Source organism: Fundulus heteroclitus, unplaced genomic scaffold (assembly GCF_011125445.2).
Source record: "Fundulus heteroclitus isolate FHET01 unplaced genomic scaffold, MU-UCD_Fhet_4.1 scaffold_103, whole genome shotgun sequence".
Lineage (NCBI taxonomy): Eukaryota > Metazoa > Chordata > Actinopteri > Cyprinodontiformes > Fundulidae > Fundulus > Fundulus heteroclitus.
The window spans coordinates 178,060-184,138 of record NW_023396499.1 but is presented as its reverse complement, the minus strand read 5'-3'; the positions used below and the strand labels follow the sequence as shown (position 1 = coordinate 184,138).

The 6,079-nt window shown below is 40.9% G+C and overlaps 1 long non-coding RNA gene across 2 annotated transcripts; it reads right to left on the bottom strand.

Annotated features, from left to right (window-relative positions):
* Positions 1 to 1,097: 1,097 nt before the first annotated feature.
* LOC118558152 lies at positions 1,098 to 5,426 on the bottom strand. 2 transcript variants are annotated; one of them, XR_004928178.1, is made up of 3 exons: positions 5,220 to 5,426; positions 3,572 to 4,275; positions 1,098 to 1,518 (listed from the first exon to the last, which is right to left on the bottom strand). It is a non-coding gene; the product is annotated as an uncharacterized LOC118558152 (long non-coding RNA). The 2 variants fall into 2 exon arrangements; XR_004928177.1 differs by lacking the exon at positions 1,098 to 1,518 and having other exon boundaries at positions 3,219 to 4,275.
* Positions 5,427 to 6,079: the final 653 nt, after the last annotated feature.

Here is a 6,079-nt window from a genome sequence, read left to right as displayed (position 1 = left end):
GCACCCCCAGGAACTTGGTGCTGCTGACCACCTCCACAGCTGAGCTGTTGATGAGCAGTGGAGCGTGGTGGGGCCGGTTCTTCCTGAAGTCAACAATGATCTCCTTCATCTTCTCCACGTTCAGGATCAGGCTGTTGCCCTGAGGGGAGCCCGTGCTGAGGGTGATGACATCAGAGGTGTTCTGTCCGACCCGGACTGACTGAGGTCTGTTGGTGAGGAAGTTTTTATATCTGGAGCGTGTAATGAAAATAATTTCCCTCAGGGATTATTAAAGTATTACTGATTCTGATTCTGACTGATTGTTGTGTCACTCCAAACAGTCGCTTCTCAGAAACGTCACATTTATGAAAATCCCACCCGGCAATCCTGATTGGCTCGTCAGTTTATACGGTGTTGAAATCCCTCTGCATAGCGTCACGGATCCCAGATGGACGAGTGAAGAGTCAGGTTAGCAAATTTAAGATGCAGGGTATCAACTCTGCTTTGTGACCTGATGATAAAGGCACAAAATCACACATAAAAAGCTTAAAATAAAGGCATTGAGTTCCTGTAGTTTCCTAAAATAGAGCTGGTTGAATCTGAGCATTTTTAAACTTTGTACTGGTTTTAGTAAACCAGTTAAAACTGTCAGAAATCTCTGACTGCAGCACGGAAACACCATCAGCTAGAAGTTAGTTTCATCCTCCAGGTTGATGGTGTTTAAAGTTTCTCCCAGGTCAGCATGGAGGATTTGACACATACAATCCTATCAGCGTTTCCTCAGAATCAGTTTTTTTCAAGCAATACGTTTTTTTTTATTTATTCTCACCTGAGCATTAATTAAATTGACTTGAGGTTTGCAGAGAATGCTACATTACTTACATAGCATTATGTATAACGGTGGCTCATGAAATCTCCACCATCTAGTCACCAGAATTGAGAAAGACTCCAGGGTAGATGTTGAATCGTTTTCAGAAAGTTTCCATGTGGACAAAAATGACAAAGAAGATAATGGAAAGTTCGCTGTAGGAGACATGAGCTACTTGTGGGCTCTTTTTGAGTGTCACCTGTTAGTTTCTGTGTGTTCATCTCACTGAAGTGAAAGAAAATGTCAGGAGAGAAGAGAACGCACAATTTGTGGTTTATAGTTTAGGTCCGGATTTGACTAGAATCGTCCATGTGTGCCACAACAGTCCGAAGCTCGTTTCCTCGCCACAGCAGAGTTCTGACTGTTGACCTCATCATAGTTCAAGGAACAGGAGCTAAGAGCCATAATTGAGGACATCGGGATGAAGCCCAAAGCTTAAAAAGTGTTCTGAGACAGACCATGTTAGAGCGTCCCTTGCTGTTTATCACCCAGACAGACCTGCAGCAGCTGAGCATCAGTCAGAAGCTGCTGGTCCTCCACTTTCATGTAAAGTTGGTCCAGAAAGTTAATGGTTCCTGCAGATCAGTCCGGTTCTGGTCTGAACTGAGGCGCCAGCTGATGTTGGTCAAACTCCGTGTTCATCAGAACAGCTGAGGCTGTCTTAACATTTCCTTTGTTTTGTTAAAGGAAGAGAAAGAGCAGAGACCTGCTCAAGCAGAACTGAGCCACTTCCTCATAGCTACCCAACTCTCACGCACACAGTCTGAGTTTTGCAACCTTCAGTCCATGTGTTCATGTGCTGGTCCTGGATTAACTCTGGCCTGCTGACCATGATGGACACACAAATCCACTAATCACTTTCTAATCAGTGTATGCGTCTTTCTAGGTAAAGCACCTATTGGTATTGTATTAATCCTTTTATGTTAAAATCTCTCTGCTGCATGTACCCCATGTGAAGGTAGACAGACAGGGATGTTGCTTAGGTGGCAGACAGAGGAAACCACAGCAGGCGTGTTTACAGACAATGGTTAGAGGCTCATTACAGAGGAAATCAATTCATTGCAGGTTGAAAGGATTGTTTCAAGATGACGATGAAAACATCCTTATTGTGTCTGCTGGCTAAGTAAAATATATTTTTATAAGTCAGGGTTATTGTTTCATAACAGCCAAAAGTTTAAAAGCAGATAATGTGTCTGTCTTTGGTGTGAAATAAACAGGAAGCTGTTGGTGAAGATCTACATGCAGATACTCTGTTTATGGGTCTGATTTCTTTGTGAAAATCAAACCTGAAACTATAATTATAACTTATCTTTTCCCCAGTTATGACATCCCTGCTGTGCTGCAAGACTCACCAAGGTCAGTAAATGTTGGCACCCTTTAAAGTTTTAATCAAAATGAGTAAAATTAATTAATAATACAAAGTTAATAGGAGCTGCAGCTTTAAATGGAGATAAGGTGACTCTTATGTGAATTGCTATAAACTGTATGATGCGAGTCACCCAGTGTCACTGAAAAACATGCAATATCCACTTTGGTCCACAGAGGAAACTTGGTGTCACAAATTTTCTTCTTTAAAGCCAAGTATCATTTATTGTGTCCCTTTAGGGAAATTCTCCTTACAGCTAGGTGGGACAAGAAGACACAGATAAAACCACACACACAATTAATTTAGCCACAACAAAATCAATAAGCTTCCATGTACAATTATCAATTAAAACAGGCTGAACAACAAACCAAGCCTGATAACCATTAAGATTTATCTGAATAATGACCTGGCTAAAAGAGTTTTTCCATCTTTGTTCTTAATTTAGGATGTCTGAACCTCCTCCCTGATGGTAATAGCTTGAATTCACTATGGAGGGGGTGATGTGAAGAATGAATTATGTGTTCTGCCTTTTGTAGAACTCCTTTAAAAACTGTTTCTTCTAAATCTTATAATGTTGCCAGCAATTTTAAAAATGTGCTTTATCCTGTTCTTGTTTCCAGCTGATAGACTGACAATCCAGGTGATAAAAGCAACAGTGAGGACAGATTCAATACAAACAATAATTATAGGGAAACTAAAAAGTGGTTGTTTGTGGGGTTACCGACTGTGTGGCTGCAGGACTGGCCATCACAATCACCAGCCTGCACACTTTAGCTTTTGTCTGACAGGAACCAGTTTTCATTTTCTCTGTTTCTGTCCCAGCAGCAAACAGGGTGACACAACATGGCTTTGCAGTTTTGTTCCTGTTTTTAGCCAATCTGCACAGCAAATAAGATAAGTGTTATACCAAGAAGGCTGTAATAAATTAAAATAAATATCAGTTTGGAATGTTTTCAAGCATTAAGTGTAACATAATTCCCTGTTTTGATTTTATTCCTGATCTGTAATAAATGCTTAGTCAATAATCGCTTTGAATTTAATTCTAAATTGTAAAAAAGTTTTCAATGTTTATTTTTCTCCCAGAAGTTTACCGAATATTTATTTCTGTTTTTCACAATAAAAGACTTAAATAATGAAAGAGCCCAAAATAATCAAAACTAGATAAATTCTGAGGTACATGAACACTGAATAAAGCGTGCACATTATGTTGAGAAAAGAGGTAAATAATATAAAGAAGCTCAAAATAAAAACTTTAAATCCTTATTAAACACATTTAGGAGTTTAATTCTTTGATTCACACAAAATAAACAAAAATATGAAAGTTGCCAAATGTAACTGTGGAAACCATAAAATCTCACATTTTAATCACCCAAAGGCACAAGCTGTAGTGTTCTTTTATATGTCCAAAAAGTTTTAATGCTTTTTGTGTCAGTAGAGAGATCCTGTTTTTGTAGTGGGGGATGGAAACTAGTGAACAAACTACACAAAATCTAATAAAATAAAATAAATGAATAAACTGACAGACATTTTCCATTCAGACCAAACACTGTTATTTATCCACCAGTCAGCTTGTTGAAAGCGTCTGAAAGGTTTTAGGGATGATTACGTATCACAGAGCTGAAGGTTTCTTCAGGTGGAAATGATGCCTTGATGTTCTCTCTTCAGCTGGAGGACAGGTTTTCAGGATTCATAGGTTCAAGTTCTACTCCAGCTGCAGAAGAAGTTTTCTGTTCCTGATGCAAACATCCCTGATGTCGATAGAGCAGAAAATTTACTGCAAATGAAACCAAAGCAAGTCCAACTAGGAGACCACAGCATCTCTATGGTAGGTAGGAATGATGAGACTATTAAAGTCCTGGTTTATCTTGCAGAGCTTCATCTTCTGATGCTGGAGGTCAGTCAGATCTTGGTGAAGAATATCTCTGCCTTTGACGGAGTAAGACGACTCCAACAGCAGCAAGAAGAATGGAGGCAATGGCTAAAACTATAAAACCAACTATCCAGCCAGTACAGCTCCCTCCATCCTCCTTTTGTCCGTCCTTGTTTCCTCCATCCTGGTTCCCTGCAGAAGAGAATCAGGAGTTAGTCTGATCTTTCGGCTAGGAGACGATAGAGAAGCTGCTGTCCCACATCATCTACTGATCTCTGATCTCAGAGCAGCTGCTTCCTCCAGAGTCTCATCAGCATCTCCAGCTCTGTTTCCTCCACCTTTCTATTACGCTCCCTCCTCTGAAGGTCCACTAGATTAAATGTTGTAGACAGCAGCAGACCATAGCAGCAGTTCTTGAAGGTGACCTTGTAGTGCAGCTCTGCAGCTTGCATGTTGCTTAAAGTGACTAAACAGCTTGATGGTAGAAATCTTTCTCCACCTTTAACAGGATCCTGAGGAAAGTTCTGGAGGATTGTTGCTGTTCTGCTCCAGAACAGCAACAATCCTCTGATCCAGAAGCTGTTCTCTGAAAGCCAGGAGTCCATCTTGGTGCTGGCCAGGAGCAGATCACATGATGCTGCTCTACATATCTGATGTCTGACTACTGGGGACTGAAATAGACTTTATTCTGCATTGATTTCAGCATCTTTACCTGAAATCAGCTGATTGGTAAATGACTGGAATGACATGGAGACTGATTTTAAACAGAGTCACTGCCAGCCCTCATTTATCTTCTGATTCTCCACATTTGTTTCTATGTCTTCAATAATAAATAAATGTCTTAGAGCACATCAGTAGAACTGTAATAATAGATGATTTTAGCAGCAGCAGCAGCAAAGCAGCATCTGATGCTTCTTGAACTAAATCAAAGCAGCTGGATGACGTTCTACATTTCTGTTGGACTTTCTGGAAGAAAACTGTCAAATTGTTCAGTTCTAGGATGGTTCTGTCAGAAATGAAAACCAGGATTCATTGAAGTCTTTCTGTCCATCTCCATCATCTAACATCTGATCTGTTTCTCTCTTCCATCAACAACCAGGAAGCTGCAGGAGCTTCTGATCCACAGACAGACTCACCTGCTTCAACTCTCAGGTTAAAGATGCAGATGGGGTCACCACCCAGTAGAAATCTCTTCCTGCGATTATTTCCTCTCTGAACGACTCGACACTCATATGTTCCTGTATCATCAGTCGTCACGTTCTTCAGAACCAAAGACACGTCTCTATTCTTCACGTCCAGCAGATCCACCCGGTTAATAAAGGATGGAGGCTGGATCTCTGGATCAAACTTCTTATCCTTGTACAGAAGTACATAATGATCTGACTCCAGATCAGTTCTGCTCCACTCTACAACTTTAACATCTTTGTTCTCAGCTGCTCTACATGTCAGAGTGACGTTGTTTCCTGGTTCTGCTGTGATGATTCTCTGACCTGCAGGAGAGAAAACAACACAGAGCAGAAGTTAGAGAGGAACTCTGAACATTCACTATAAGAATAATTTAATGTCTGATCCTGCATTAGAAACATAAACACTGGACATCAAGGCATTTAAAATAAACAACTGATGCTTTGCCTGGTGTGTGTGTGTGTGTGTGTGTGTGTGTGGTGGTGGTGGTGGTGGTGGGGGGGGGGGGGGGGGGGGGTAGAACTGGTTTCAGCCAGATCTGGGTGTTTCTGGTCTCTGCTTCCATCTCTGGCTGATTGATCAGAGAATCTCTGATCAATCAATATCTGTGAGTTTCAGCTCACAGATATCAGAGATTTAGATAATTATGAGACATCAACATCAGGTTCTGTTCTGATTCTGACTTAGAGATCCCACCTGCAGTTACACCGAGTCGCTGCACTTGGGGGGACTGAATGTAGTTAGGCCCAGAAATATTTGGATTGTAATGTACCATGTAATCTTTCAGAGACCGCTAACGTCGCCTGGCCTG